Source organism: Rattus norvegicus, chromosome 11, assembly GCF_036323735.1.
Source record: "Rattus norvegicus strain BN/NHsdMcwi chromosome 11, GRCr8, whole genome shotgun sequence".
Classification (NCBI taxonomy): Eukaryota; Metazoa; Chordata; class Mammalia; order Rodentia; family Muridae; genus Rattus; species Rattus norvegicus.
In genome coordinates, this window is record NC_086029.1 from 87691906 (window position 1) to 87706932 (window position 15027).

At 42.8% G+C, this 15027-nt stretch overlaps 1 protein-coding gene across 7 annotated transcripts in view; it reads right to left on the bottom strand.

Moving 5' to 3' along the window:
* Positions 1-12441, bottom strand: part of Il1rap (interleukin 1 receptor accessory protein) — a 136534-nt gene extending 124093 nt beyond the window's left edge. For 5 of the 7 annotated variants that reach the window (XR_010055935.1, XR_010055934.1, XR_010055936.1 and 2 more), the window contains exon 1: positions 12256-12441. The gene's annotated coding sequence lies outside the window, so the exon portion shown is untranslated. 7 annotated transcript variants of the gene reach the window in all.
* Positions 12442-15027: the final 2586 nt, after the last annotated feature.

Sequence of the window (15027 nt, forward strand, 5' to 3'; positions counted from 1 at the left end):
ATGTCACTATAGTTGAGGATACAGATTGAAGTCATTGTGGTTCACAGTGGGCAGTGTCCCACAGCAGCCTGGATGAGTCTGTGGTGCCTTTGGAGCTCCACAGCTGAGCATATCACTGGTCACTGTTGCTCACTTTCTCAATGGAAAGCACATAAACTGTTCTTCCGATGCCTGCAAGATCTGACTCTTCAAGTCTGAAGCCAGGCAGGTATGACCATACAAGGCTGTGTACACCCACCTCTTGTGTGGGAAACTGGTTATTGGCATAAGGCAGAAAGAATAAAGGGCTGCAATTTGTCACCATGGCTTCCACACCACCTTCCTCTCACCACCAGCTTTTCTTTACTAGTGCTGCCTTGACACGACATCTTGTACCAATTCTTTCACAAAGTCCTTGGTTAGAGACTTTTATCATACCCCTAGGCTCCCCTTTTGTGCCTTTTTATTATCCTTTGCACATAATTGGATCCTCCACCATGGTGTGTGTGTGTGTGTGTGTGTGTGTGTGTGTGTGTGTGTGTATGTAGATCGTTCGTCAAAGAAAATCATCAAACTAGGTTTACTAGGTTTATGAAGACACCTGGGTTTTACTTACTCTATGTGAGAAGACAGAAACTTCTCCTTTGAGTCATTTCATAACAGCAACAACAAACTAAATGCTATAGTTTGAATAAGTTTCCTAAATCTGGAGTGTTCGAAATTTAACTCCCAACTGAACAGTGTCGAGAGGCATGCCATTTAGGTGGTGATGAACCAAGAAGAGCTCTCTCTGAACTCCTGAACATGTTAATGCCATAGTGCTGGGCTGGCATTTGTAATCAGGGAAGTGGATTGGTACAAAAATGAGTTCAACTCCCTTTTCTCTTATGTGCAGAAACACTGTTTGGTTGTTCTGTCTTCAGTCTAGAGGTCATGCAGCATGATGGTTTTCCAGATATGCTCACTCTACCATGGACTTACTCGCCACTAGAAGCAACAGAAATAGATCTCTTGTTTCTCGTGCACTCTCCAGTTTTAGTCATTCTCTTATAGCAACTGAAAAGGAGCTGCTTGTAAATAAGCACCACCTTGGCGTCTGCCAAAGACGTAAACAAATGCATCTACTTAACAGCTCTGGGTGTACACACACACACACACACACACACACACACACACACACATACACACACACAGCCAAGCAAGGAAAAGCTTCTTAGCCTTGTCCCATTTCTCCGTCAAACATCACCCTTTATTACAGAGTGGGCTCCCCTGGTGCTGACAGTCTGCACGGTTTTGTCTTTAAGAAAAATAAAGCAAATTAAATGTAAGAGATATGTGATTTTCCTTATTATCACAGCCCATAAAGCATACATGGAGGTAACAATGGCAACGGTTTGCTGCTGTTGTTTTGGTTTGGTTATTATTGCTAGTTAGTTATTAGTTAGTTAGTTGGTTGGTGGTTGGTTGGTTGGTTAGATGGTTAGTTAGTCAGTTAACTAGTTAGTTAGTTTCTAACTGAGGTTTACAATTAACATTTAAAGTATTTGCAGCAGTAGTTAAATAGGATCATGAACACAAAGCCTTGGGCACAACTCCCAGCACAAAGACCTTGGACCAGCCTTAGGTTCTACATTTGCAACTCCATGAACTGACCTCCATAGGTGTTCTGTGGAGAACTGCTTTTCTTCCTTATGACTCAGGATGCCCCACAGTCATGCTAGAATACAAAATAACTTTCCAGCTTGGCAGAACCAGTCTGGAGAAGGGTAGGTGGGATTGGAAGCAAAGCCTACAGGTCTCAAAGCATCTTTGCTTCTATGCAACCCCAGAAGCTGGCTGTTCTAATAACATGGACTATCAGAATCCAGAAGGCATTTTTGCCCTGAGCAAGATGCCACAGTGGGCCCTGCAACAAAATTAACATCAGTGATTATGAACGGATCTTTGGCTCTAATTTTTGAAGGGGATAGATTAAAACAAGCACAACTAAAAAATCGCCCTGGGTCCATAAGCATATGCATGTTATTTTAGTCCGAAAGATAATAAAAACAGCAAAAATGGACTGAGTACTAATTACATTCCAGGTGCTATTCAAAGCTCATCTTACATATTACCTTATTTAATCTCCAAAATGGCCAAGAACACAGATCAAGAAGCACACTTAGGAAGGCAAAAGAATTTGACCAATCCCAGGGTGCTGATATGGTTCACCTGCCCAGATTAGCTCAGCCTGAAGCCCAGGTTTTTAATCACTAAATGCTAACGAAGAGATGGAATCTCAAAGAACAGACTACATATTGATTCCTAGATTAAACACACTTATTGAACTAGTTCTCTTAAACAACAGGAAGTAGGCGGGACAAAATGGAAATGGGTAAATATTAAGGTCATCTCTTACAAAGTTAGGAAAAGGGTCATTGTACAGGCTGGACCAGTGACCACTTTTACAAGTTTGGACCTTCATTTATTGTCCTGCAGAATGTTGACTGTAACTATACCTGCCTCATAGGCTAAGTCTAAGCTTTTAAAAAATGAATATTTATAAATCACGTGAAACAGTACCTCGCATGTACTGCCAAGCTATTTGAGGCTCAAATTAAGATGCATTAATGAGACCGTGTATGGACAGGCCCATAAGGCTCCACAAGGAAATTGCCTGCCCTTCTAGATGGGGTAGAAGCTGTTTAAACTCATGGAGTCAGTGTAAAGAGATTCATCTTGTGTGGAATTATATACTCCCACTCTTGAGCACAGCAGGGTTCAAAAGCTGGTAGCTGAAGATTTACAAGGAAGTGATCCTAGCCTCAATGTTTTGGGGAACTGATTACATAAAACTCCTACACAGGACTGTAAAATTCCCCGCTGAATTGAATTGAGCAACATGCATACGTTTCCTTCCATTACTTAATGCATTTGGAAAGGAGATAGACTCGTTGGAGGAAAACCAACAGAACCCAGTTTTGCCTATTTTACCTATTTTGTTTTTCTTTTACGATGTTCTGATGAGAACTAGAGTCTTTCTCTGGAACTAAATTGTCTTTCTCATCTGCTCATGGCGGCTAGTAGCAGGTCAGGCTGGCTGATCAGCCTATCAGGTGAATAACTGGCTTGGCTTCATTCCCTGTTAACCTCCCTGCCCTACCCTGGGTTGACATTCCACAGTCCTTCCTGGGATTTCCAGGTTCCTTACTACTGCTGCGGGGCGGCTCGGTTCTTACCCCTGACGACCACAAAACTTTATTTCCAGATGTCTCCCTAACCCAGCCCTCACCTCAGCACAGACCTCCAGGCTCTCCTGGCTCTGTCACAGCCTTCTCTGACTACCTCAGTTAAAACTGTCCTCATTCATCTTGTTTTGCTTTCTTTTCTTGTAATGTACTTGCCTTTCTATCAAATCACCTTAGATAGATGATAGATAGATAGATAGATAGATAGATAGATAGATAGATAGATAGATGATAGATAGATAGATAGATGATAGATAGATGATAGAGAGATAGATAGATAGATAGATAGATAGATAGATGATAGATAGATAGATAGATAGATAGATAGATAGATAGATAGAGTTTTTAGTCTTCCTCTCAAACTCATATTATTGCATCCAAACAAGAAAGTATTCAATGCCTCTAATTGCAGTGGCAGATTTCAACCACTCAAAAAGATATGGTTAATCAGATTTGTATTTATATATACATACACAGACATATATGTCATCATTAAGGATTCTAAATAAAATCCTCAACACATCTACCTATATTCATGTATACATGCATACATAGACATACATACAATATATGTATATATACATATACATACATACATATACAACATATGCACAAGCCATATATGTAGATGTTTATGTTTTTAAATAATATGTATGTTTGTACATACAGGTGTGTGTATCAAATTGTTTCAGTATTACATATACACATATACCACTTATTTTCTTATCCAGTTCTAGATATTTCTTTCCACCTCTCTGGGACAAATAATCACATTGGCATCTACCCAGGTACTTGTTTGTTCATCACTGAGTCACGGTTGGGAAACCTCTCTAGACATATTTCTAGCCTCCTCCAATGTGACAGTAAACACACGCTCCTGACCATGTATATTTTACTTTCAAGTGGGGCTGGAACAAAAATAAACAGTAGACTAAATAAGTATGGTAATTAAATAATGTGTGGAAAGTTGAAAGACACACCTAGGGGATAAATGGAATATGCTGACTATAAATTTATAGATAAGAGAACTAAATCTAAACAGGTTAGGCATACAGTATCTGAGACTTAAATCTTATCCTAAATCCAACGCCTCCAACTTTTCAACAACTGTTTCAATTCAAGTCCTGTCTCCATCAGTCACACACTACAATTAGAACACTAAAGTCAAACTTTCCACAGAAGCCTTGCTTTGTGTGTGCTGTCATTCTAGAATCTCGCCCATTTCCAAAAATTGAACGAACTTTATTTTAGTAAGAACTGAATCTCCCATGAACAATTTTGAAGAGCTTAAGAAAGGTAAGCTTTTATACATTCGTAATTCCAGAATCAAAACAGAAGCCAGAGATTGCAGAATTATAAAATATTAATTTGTTACAGATAATATATTATATTATATCTGTATTATAATTATGCATCATAACATATGATTTTATCTATTATGTATAAATATATAATATAGAATTATCTAGGATTATATATATTGCAAAATATTATGGTAATAAAGTTTGCTTTATATTTTTAAGGCTCTATTTCTGCTTCCAAAACAGCAAATGTCTAGATGGCTAACTCAGCTGACTCCTTTCTCTTCCCATCCGCAAACCTGGATTTCACAGCATGAAGGAGTCTGCAGTCAGAAAACTACTGTGCATCCCCCAGACAGAGAGGTACCTTTACAGATCTGTAGTGCCATGAGTCTCACTGAGACCGAGAGCCTGCCAAGTGTCTGCAACTGTGAGGCCTCACAGACTGCGGGGTGCAGGCACCTCTGTGGAAAGAATGAAGCTCTGCTCTCAGACTTGCACTCACTTGCCCACACTTTACAGATTCGAAGCAGCTACCTAAGAAAGTGTTCTATCCATATCCTCATCCTTCAGTTTCAAATAACCGGCCTGCAGAAGAATTCCATGCCTGCCTAGTGGGCTGAATGGCTGGGGACTGGGAAGAACATGGTGTTGGTCATGCGTTAAGAGGTAGAAAGGGAGATGATCCAAGTCTCTGTTCCAATGTTTACTGCACTCAAAGGCCTTAGCAATTGTTTCGTCTTTTAAAGACTGGGGATAAAACATGTTGGCAACGTCTAATCCAATTAGCTCGGATCTTTCAATTTTACAAAATAATAATTTTGTATCTATGTGCATATATGAACATCATAACAAACATTACTGAACATTGAAATGAAACATATAAACAAAAACTGTTGGTATTTGCACACAGAGCATCTTGTATTGTCTTATCTAGTGTCCACATGGACATACCTTGGAAATATCACTGCTGTTAATCATGACAGAGGCCAATGCACCCATGCACCAGACTTTTAACAAATCATGGCATATGACTGACACTTACCAAGCACATAACGATATGGGTGGGTTTTATTATCTTATTGTGGAGATGACAGTGATAATATAGCAGAGAAAGAGCAAATAACCTCTCCAAAGTCAATTCCAGAAAGGTCATCTGATGTCTAAGCCACCTGTGTCACAGAGCCACAATTTAAATCACAATAGCTTCCAACAATAACTGGCTTAAAGGATTTCGCTGTCAATGAAAAGAACATCTTCAGATACCTGAATTTATAAAGTGCTCCCTTCTCTTTTCTGTTCACTTTGAAATTGACTGGGAGACTAAGGAATGAGCGAAGTCATAGGGACACCCGACAGATGCCACTCACGAAGAAAGGAGAAGCACCTGCTGGACAGAAACTGGAACAAAAGGGTTACCTGTCCTTAGGTTCACCCGAGGTCAGTCACATTAAAGGATAGGGGAGATGGACTCCTCACCAGCCGTAGAAACCGTAAGATCCAAGCTCACTGCAGCAGCCCGCTTCCATGGAAATTTCTTTCACTCAGGGTTATGTGTTTGTGACACTTGACACTACCCTTGGGGTCAGGACAAGCAACTACTTCCTTCACTCTTTGCTGAAAAACATCCTTTACTAGAAAGAAATGTAATCTGCCCCCCACCCCTGCGGAAGTGAGATCCACACTTCTGAGAGTCTGTGGCTCTTTACCACTCGTCTCATCTCATAACAACGATATTTTTAAAAATTAAAATGATTTGTCTTACAGAAGCAAACTTTAAAGTAAACAATGATGAAGTAGAAGAAAGCTAATGATGGGCCTATAACATCTCCTATTGATCTATCAATCATTCAGTTTATCTGCTGTTTGGACAAGACATTGTGCTGTGCACAGGGTACGGTAAGTATTGATCAGGGACCGAGGCAAAGTTATAAGTAATTAGCCCACAGCATTCAATATGAAAATACACATTCAAGGTCTTATGAGCACTTAAGTGGGGTTTCATGAACTGGGTTGAATTGGGAAACGATTTGGAAGGAAAGAGGACAGTTAAAAAAGAAAGACCGCAGCTGAGGACACAACAGGGGAACTTACAAAAGCAGCTACACAGACCTACAGACTCTACAATACAAGATCCAGTAAACAGAGTCAAGCAGATGAAAGGCCTTGTACTTAGCATGTTCTGGTCTTCACAGGCTACATAAGCTTGGGTAACTCTGCTGCTTCTCTACATTTTTTCCTTCCCTTGAAAAAGTGATACAATTTTAGATAAATGAATGGATACACAGATGATAATAGCTATGTAGAGATAATAGATGATAAATAAGATGCAGATAGAGATGATAGGTAATTGATACACATATTGACATATAGATATAATAGTTACAAATATAATAGTTATTTTGTGCCTAAGTAAGAAGGAGAGATTACATGTGCATGCTTATTCCTCTTGTTCTTTTCTTTTTGGTAGGAAAATAAATTTGAGCATCAAACAAGAGTATTTTCTCTTCAGTTCCTTTTCCCCCATTACTTGATATTTGTACAGAGGAAGAACAGGAGGAGGAGGAAGAGGAGGAAGAAGAGGAGGAGGAGGAAGAGGAAACTAAATAAAACAAAACAACCATGTGATTATAGGATTGGAGACTTGAACTGATTCTAAAGAAGACATTGGCTGTGACATAGCAGAGTAACCTTGGAGTCTGTTTATATATTTCTCTCACATTTAGGTCCCAAATGAGCAGAGTAACATCAGGATTATTGTGTCAGTGTGTAGATGGGGATGGCCCACAGGTCTAGGTGCTGTTATTCAACTCCAGTCCATAGTTCCTAGCTCTAAGATGAAGTGAAATGATAGGTTTTTAAACATTACTAAATGTCTGCTCCATAACCTGGGCCAAATCTGAGTGTCCTCAAATCAGAGCACACAGAATCACCGCAGGGCTCCGACCATACGGAGAATGTTCTGCACAAACTTCAGCAGAGGCGAATAAAAGGTAGCTGCTAAATATTGAAGATGATAACTTATCAGATTGATAGATGGCTAAAACTGTGAACATAAAAATTAGTGTTTATAGAATATTTCCCATAAAAAATATGCTAGGGTTGGGGATAGCAAGAAAATGACCAGAAATTCATGGTCATTTTTGGCTACGCAGCAAAGAGGAAACCAGCCTGGATTATGAGTCTCCATCTCAAAAAGCAAATGAACAAACAAATGAAAGAAAGGAGGTGGAAGGAGAGAGAAGGGGGAGGGAAGGAGAGAGATGGAGAGAGAGATGGAGAGAGAGAGAGATGGAGAGAGAGAGACAGAGAGAGAGAGAGAGAGAGAGAGAGAGAGAGAGAGAGAGCCCTAGGAATAACTAGCTTCATGTACCAGCCAGAGTCTAGAATTCATAGAACTCATGATTGATAAACTGCTACCTATTCCATCATAACAGATTACATATTCTACACAAGAAATCAATGAACAAATATGCAGCAAACCTGTATATATCCTCCAAAATATCAAACACCAAGTGTTCTGTAACCTTCTTGCTCTTCAGTGCTTTTCTTTTTCTTTCGCCCTACAGAACAATTTCCCAAATGGGCACAGAGCACGGTAGGTGGCTCTCTTTAATATGTCACAGGCAAGGCAGCAATGACTCACAAGATCATACATCTGTGGCACCAGCAGAGGCCTGAAGAAGTTGAGCCACAAATGAATCCATGTGCATGCTGAAGATAACCTTTCCGTTCACCCTCAGCCCCATCCTCTGAATTCCTCCAGCCGCACTCTGCTTTCCTAACCAGACCAGGTAAGATCATGCTAAGCATCTACTTTGGGGCAAGAGCAGACATGGGATCCCAAATGGCTAAACATGTCTCCTTGAGGTACATTAATAAGCCTGCCTGTTAGCTACTAAGGAGAAAAGCTTGAGTCCACAGACAAATAGCTTCACTGACTTTGTTCATCTTTCTCTATATGCCTGAAGCTATCAGTCCCTACAAGGACAGAAACTCTAGACCAGTGGTTAGCAGTAATAGCAAGGATTGGTTCCCTCGAATTGCTGCTTTTGCATACTTTATAGGTAGCCTTTTGTCCTTGCAACCAACATATCTCACACGGAATCCTCAACGGAGGAGGGGTTAGTTTTGGATGTAAAGGTGTACTTCACGGTGGCTTGGGGCCTGTGCTCTAGGACAAAACATCACTGAGGTAGAAAGTTGTGGCACAGGGTTGCTGCTTACCTCATGGCTAATAAGGACACACACACACACACACACACACACACACACACACACACACACAAAAGAAAAGCAACTCTTCTGCTAATGTTTCCTTTTATCCTTTTATTCTGTGTAGGCCTCCATCCCATGGGATGTCTATATTCAGGGTGGGTTACCTCATTCACAATTAGTCCTCTCTGGAAATGCCATCCCCTGCCAAATACACATACACACACACACACACACACACACACACACACACACACACTGAAGTGTATCTCACAAGTCTGTGTGATTCTACATTCTGTCACATTGACCATAAAGATTATTTCTTTATGTTCTCTCCAACCTACCGTGTCCGGGAAAATGGTGAGAGAACGGGGAGAGCACTAGACCACTTGTGGCTCTTCAGCTTTAATCATCCATATTAGCAACCGACCAGTCACAGGAAGGCAGGAGGAAGACGCCACCCAGAACAGGGAGATCAACATAGCCATCCCTGATCTCTGTGCCTTGAGTATTTTTACTCCTAGGGTCTGAAGGTGCATCCCATAAAATACACGAGAAGGGAATCCTGCCTTAGTGCAGCATTGGGTGAGCTCTTCATGGAGTCAACACCACAAACTCTACAGGACCATGTTGAAGAAGTCTTCTCTTAGCAAAGAAGTAAGTACTTTGTGATCTGAAATCACCAGCCAAATAAAGTCAATCTAAGAATGAAGACATATTGTTCAAGTTCCAGTGGAGAGGGGGCAGGGTGTGAGGGGAAAGGGCCTGAAGGAAACTGAAGGAGAACTCAAGGGTGTGAACTATGTTCCTAGGGCAGGGATTCACCAACCATGGGACCCCTGGAAACCTCTTGTTTCTGCAAATCTCACTTGAATTTTCTTTCTCAGGAATTGAGATAAGCTGAGAGAAGGTGCGATTTAACGAGCAGTTCTCTCCCGCAGGAACTTGATACTAGGCACCGAACTTCATCTTCACATGAGAGCCTCACATTTGAAAGTCATTGAAGAACCAGACAAAACAGAAGCTCCGACAGTTGAAACAGTTTTCCCAGTATTATCCATGGGTGGTCAGATCCAGAGTTTAAAATCAAGTAACTTTGACTACACCATAGGACCTGCCACAATTACTATGCCTGCCATGAACATCTCCAAGGGCTATTGTAAGCAATAAGGAAAGTAAAAATGTGTGGAACACACTTGGAGATTTTTAAAGTTCTACACACACACACACACACACACACACACACACACACACACATACACACACGCACGCACGCACGCACGCACGCACACACACGCACACGCACACACGCACGCATGTGGGATGTATCAACATATACCAGGAAGTATAAAACTCAATATGCTTTCTTCAAAAACCCAGAACCAAAGAGACTTTCCATGCTCATCCAACCCCCTTGTTTGACCTTATTTTTAAACAGTTCCCTGTCCCCACAAGTCCCTGGTTTCTAAGCACACATTCAGACATATCCTGGCCAAGTCATCACAATGCAAGCACAAGGAACAAGGTGACAAACAGATGTGGCCATGTCCTTTGTCAATGCTTAGTATGGGAGGTAACAAGTGGGCATCACCAAACCCCTCACCTCCCCTCAAGACGGACCCCCGCGCCTTTCCTGGAATTCATCAAGATTGCACACAATGCTGTGGGCTGTGAAGGAGGCGGCCCCTTATAAATGCTAACTACTCATTTCAGGGACTTGCAGCGCGGCCAGTAGATGGTAGTAAATAATCGTATGGATCAAAATAAAACCAATTGTCATGCGAGTGGGGTGGAGATATCTGTGAAAGCTGTTGAACTTGAAAAGACAAGTAACGCAGGAAGGCTCATGTGAGCGTATGTGTGCTTGGGTTTAAATAAAGCAAATTAGTATCCAGAGGAGACTGAACCTAACGGTGTTACTGAACAATACGCAAAAATTCTTTTGCTTTCCGATGTTAGCTAAAGAATATGAAGTGGAGATGGACCTAGGAGCAGGAATAGTAGGCTGGGCACCATCTATGGCATTACTCCAACTTCAAGCTTCCTCTTCTTGTCCTTTTTATTATCCCTTAGCAAACATAAAACCCTCTTTGCCAGCGTAGGATGCCTCCTGTCAAGGCAGTTCACAGGCTGGAGGCTTCATCTGAAAACAAGGAGAAAATTCACATTGTCCAAATGCAAATTTACAAGCAAGTCTACCTGTGGACCATATAGGGGATGCTCAGGCCTGGCCAGTAATGATGCCTGCCCCCAAACCTGATACCAGAAGAATAGTTCCTTTCCTTTGACCTCTCCACACATGTGCGTAAACACACACACACACACACACACACACACACACACAACTGAAATAAAAAAATGCTTTTTAAGTGCTCAAACTCTAATGGGGAAATATTCTATTTTTAGATTTAAAACCAAAAAGTTACACTAAGGTAGTAGAAAATTACCCTTCTCAAAGCCAGTGAATCCAGGATCAGTACAGAGCAATATTTGCCAAAGTCACCAGGCCAGGTACCACTCTGAACATGTCACTTGAACTGTTCTGTCCCATCCTCCTAACTACCCCGAGGATTCACAGTGAACATTCTAGTGTCCATTTTGCCACTTAAAATTGGCTCAGAAAGGTGAGCTAAACTGACCAAATTTACACAGCCAACACAAGGCAAAGGCACAGACCGAAAGCTAACCTTTCCAGCTTATTGCTAGCCATAGATTATTGCTCCGCAAGGCATCTTACGTTTTCTGTGGCGCCTTGGTTCACAATTTCACAATCAGTGGATTTGCGGAGGGAAGGGGGCACCGGTCTCCTAATGAAAGCAGCAGAAGTTTGCTTTCGTGCTTTTGATTTTCTCTATAACTCGGCTTCCTTATTCCCAACCAGGACTTAGAAGTAGAAGGAGGCTTCAGGCACCATAAATCAGCTGTTTCTAAAGGACAGGCATCCAGTGCCCTGTACCCCCCCCCCCCCAGGGAAAACACTTCCTGCTGTCTCAAAGACTAGGAGAATGGTGACCAGCACCTGCAGTCTCTTCCCTCTTCCTGAACTCACCGCGGGTAGAGACCCTAGGCTGGAGGGCAGGAGCGTTCCTCAGAAGGAAAAAAAAAAAAAGCAGGTCAGGAAAGGAGCTAGCAAGGCTGCTTGCTGGCAGCCTCTCCCCAAGGGCTGTCAGAGCTGGGTCTGCGAGCTACGTGATGGAGTGGGTGTGCTGGGACACAGCCTCCTGCTTGCCTCCAGCTTACAGCGGCACTCCTGAGAACCCTAAGCACAGGGAGACTGGAATAGATCCCCCAAAAGACTGAGAACCCGCACAGCCCAGGGCAAAATAGGCCTCCAGTTGGCTAAGTTCGAACCCGGACTGCCATACTAGCTAGTAGTGTGATTTGTTTAGACTGGCTACCGTCTGGCTGGGTGTCTCAGTTTTGCTGTCTGTACAACAGAAAGGTTGTAGAAGCTGATCTACAAGAATTCCTACTACCCGGAGTTACTGCGGATGGTCATTTCAACCCAGTCCTTCCTGCAAAGCAAGACTCACCTTACTGGGCCAGCCAAGCAGGCTCGGCGACAGCGACCAGATGGGTGCGGGTTGGCCGGCCACTGCCTCCTTCAGCGCCCTGGTCCAAGCGGAACCCAGGAGACCCAGATGCTGGCAGCCTTCCCCGACTAGCCTCTTACTTTCCGCCGCACTTTCTTTTTCCCCCTCCGGAGCTCCTCCCCCGCCACTGCGCGATTGGCCCCGGGATCCGGCCACAGACTCCACCCACCGCGGTGACTCGCGCTCCGCCCGCGATCGGGGCTTCCCAAGACTAGGGTTGGGGCGGCAGCGGGGCAGTCCCGCCCGCTGCGAGGAGGAGCCGCGTGGGGCCCGCCCGCCGGCGACTGCCGGGCTGCGCTGGGTGCCCCCGCGTGGGCCACCCCGGCTGGGGCGGAGCGCGCAAGGAAGGGCTAGCCCTGCAGCCGGCTGGGCGCAGGACCAAATGCTCAGAGCAGGTACTGCGCCTCTGCACACCTAGGCGCACGGTTGTACGCAAGATCGTAGTCCAGGAGCCCAAGTGGATCCTAGCTTACGGTTCCTTTGGTCTGTGTATTCACCTGTCACACACTAATGGCCACGAGTCGATTAAGGCTACGCCCCAGAGAGCCCACCATATGCTGAGCTCCTAGAGCAACAGGAACCAGAGGCAGCACAGCCTTGCCCTCAGTCAGGAGCTCTCTATCGCTCTGCTAGAAGTAGCGGTCACTGATAAGAGTCTGTCCTGACAGCAGGACGTTATCAGTATGTCCACTGTTCATAATCAGCGAACAGTAAAATGAGAGGCAAAACGCTAGCATTCAGGACCAGTAAGCTGAAAAGGCAGAATACATAGGTGATTGAGTGGAATAATTGATTACAGAAGAAAATAATTTTCTATTCCTTCATTCTCCTGTCTTCATCCACGTCCTTAGAGAGGCTTCAACTGCCATCTCCACTGTACACCGCAGTTATGTAATCATCTGACCAGTTTTATAATGGCCTTCTTTAAGTCAATTTCCTTGTTCAAAGGCCTCCCCGAAAGCAAAGCCCTTTAAACCCTGTCCCCATTTCAGAGTATCACCAACTAAGGCAATCTGCCAAACACACTTGCCTCTTCCCACAGACCTTGCTCCTTGCCACCTCCTTGAAGTCTGCTCCACCCTCAAGCTACTTAACTGTGTCTTATTAATTTGTTTATTCAAGAAATTGAGTCCCAGACGAAGCAATTAAGCAATGAGGAAAGGAGTGTAAAAAGAAAGGGCGTGTGTGCATGGGGACAAAATAAGAGCCAAGAGTTGTCAGCCTCACTAAAGATTCTGGCTGTTCAAACCTCACACACTTCCCTGACATGGTGGAGCACTGGTTACATTTGCTTTGCTCTAACCAAAAGAACAACTTAAGTAATGGAAAGACCTACATTGACTCTACAGTCTACCAGATTTTAGTCCAGTCTTCCGCTCCAGTACCTATGTGTCGCATTGTGGAAAGAGGGGAGGCCATTCGATTTCTGGACCACCAGAAACACAAGGAAGGAAAAAGGCAAGGGACCAGATAGTATTGTCACATGCATGCTGCACCAACCTACTTCTTCCGGCTGGAGCTCACACCTACATTTCCAGACTCTCCAAAACTGTCGTTCAACACACAAACCTGTGGGCGACATTTCATATGCATACTGCAGTAACGTTGTAAAAGAAGTAACAGAGACGTTCGTGTGTGGTTTGACTTCAAGAAAATTTAACCATTGCATTATTATCTATGTCTGGATATCTGGCACACGGTCCATGCCCACAAGATTGTCACTCATCCAAAGAGGGAATATTCCAGAACATTTTCAAAGTTACTGACGATAAGTACAAGTAAACTTTGATTCTTTCTCAAAGAGATTCATTAAACATATTCCAGGCACGAACTTTTTCTTTGAATGGAGTACACTTATTAAGCAACACACTAATCATTTTGTAGGTTACCTACAAAATAGAAGGCATAAATCCACCATAATGGCTTCAGATTTATTAATTCACTTAACTAACCCTCACAGAAACATATACGGTGTTATGCAAAAGATGGTCAGAAATTTTAAATAATTTCCTCAATGTTATAAATCTGAAAGTGGAAGCTATGGAAAAAAATCACAATCCAGGCAGCCAGCATTGACTTTCCAAATCACCCTCCTAGACAAAAATACCTCGGACGATCTAGAAGCCAGCAAGATTATGACAGTTGCCAATGGACACAGATATTATCCTGGACATATAGCAGCTGCACATGACATGGAGATATAGGCCATATTGACAAATATAGCATATCATGATTTCAGCCTACATAAATAGTAGAAATAAAAGTTAGCCAAAGCTATATATTCATATATTAAGGCATTTATTATCACAATCACATCTGGGCATATATCTGAAAAAAACATGGATGATAATTATGGGATAAAGTGAAAGTTAAATAGACATATGGATAACAATTAAAAGGAATGTGAAAACCAATTCATTGTGGATTGTGTGTGGTCACTCTGTGCTAGTTCTTGATCTGACATAATGTATGATCGCCTAGGAAGACTGTCTAAACTTGGTTCGTCTGTAGGCTGGCCAGTGATTGGCTTAACAGAGGTGGGAAGCCCCACTCCAAATGTGGGAGGTGCCATTTCATTCCCGGAGCTCTAGACTGGGTGAAAATGAGAGTTAGCTGAGCACTGCTGTGCAAGCATTAAGCAATTGCTCTCTACTCTTGACTGGATAAAATACACTCAGTTCTCTCAGATTTGCCACCTTCTCCACTCATATG